Raw genomic sequence first — 665 nt, 5'->3', positions numbered from 1 at the left:
GCAGCATGGTGTGACTTGGACCTGGTGAGTGCCGCATTGCCACGCCCACCTCGGGACTTGGCCATGGAGCCAGTGTTGAAGCGGTCTCATATGAAGCAGCCCCAGTGGCGTGACTGCCGCTGCAGCTGCCATATGCCCCAGGAGCCTCTGAAACTGTTTCAGTGGGACCGCCGTCCTGCTCTTGAACGTATTCAGGCAATTCAACACAACTGAGCACGTTCCTGCATGAAGCGTGCTGTCTGTTTGACCGAATCCAACTCCATACTGAGAAAAGAGATCCTCTGCATCCAGGAGAGTTTGCTCTTTTCCCAGTTGACCTGAAGGCCCAACCGGCTGAGGTGCGAGAGCACCAAGTCCTTGTGTTCGCATCAACTGATCCCACCCTGAAACCACCCTGCTGATGCGTCGTACCGCCAACACCAAGAGTTCCAAAGAGCACGCTGAACTCATTCAGTCTTCTTCTCTAGTCAGGAGCGTCAGGAGCAAAACGATGTTATCGCTCGTCTCTGAAGCGAAAAGCTGAGTATGCGTTGCATAATTATACTAATTATACTTGTGCTGTGATCAGCGGCAGCTGGATGCAATCATCGCACGCCAATGTCCATTAGCTCGTTTAGTTTACACTCAAAGTAGATTGGTCTCTCGAAGCGAGATCCCAATTCGTC

Source organism: Sinocyclocheilus rhinocerous, unplaced genomic scaffold, assembly GCF_001515625.1.
Source record: "Sinocyclocheilus rhinocerous isolate Xijiao unplaced genomic scaffold, SAMN03320098_v1.1 scaffold404, whole genome shotgun sequence".
Classification (NCBI taxonomy): Eukaryota; Metazoa; Chordata; class Actinopteri; order Cypriniformes; family Cyprinidae; genus Sinocyclocheilus; species Sinocyclocheilus rhinocerous.
The sequence above is the reverse complement of the archived record's forward strand: the minus strand, read 5'-3'. Positions refer to the sequence as shown.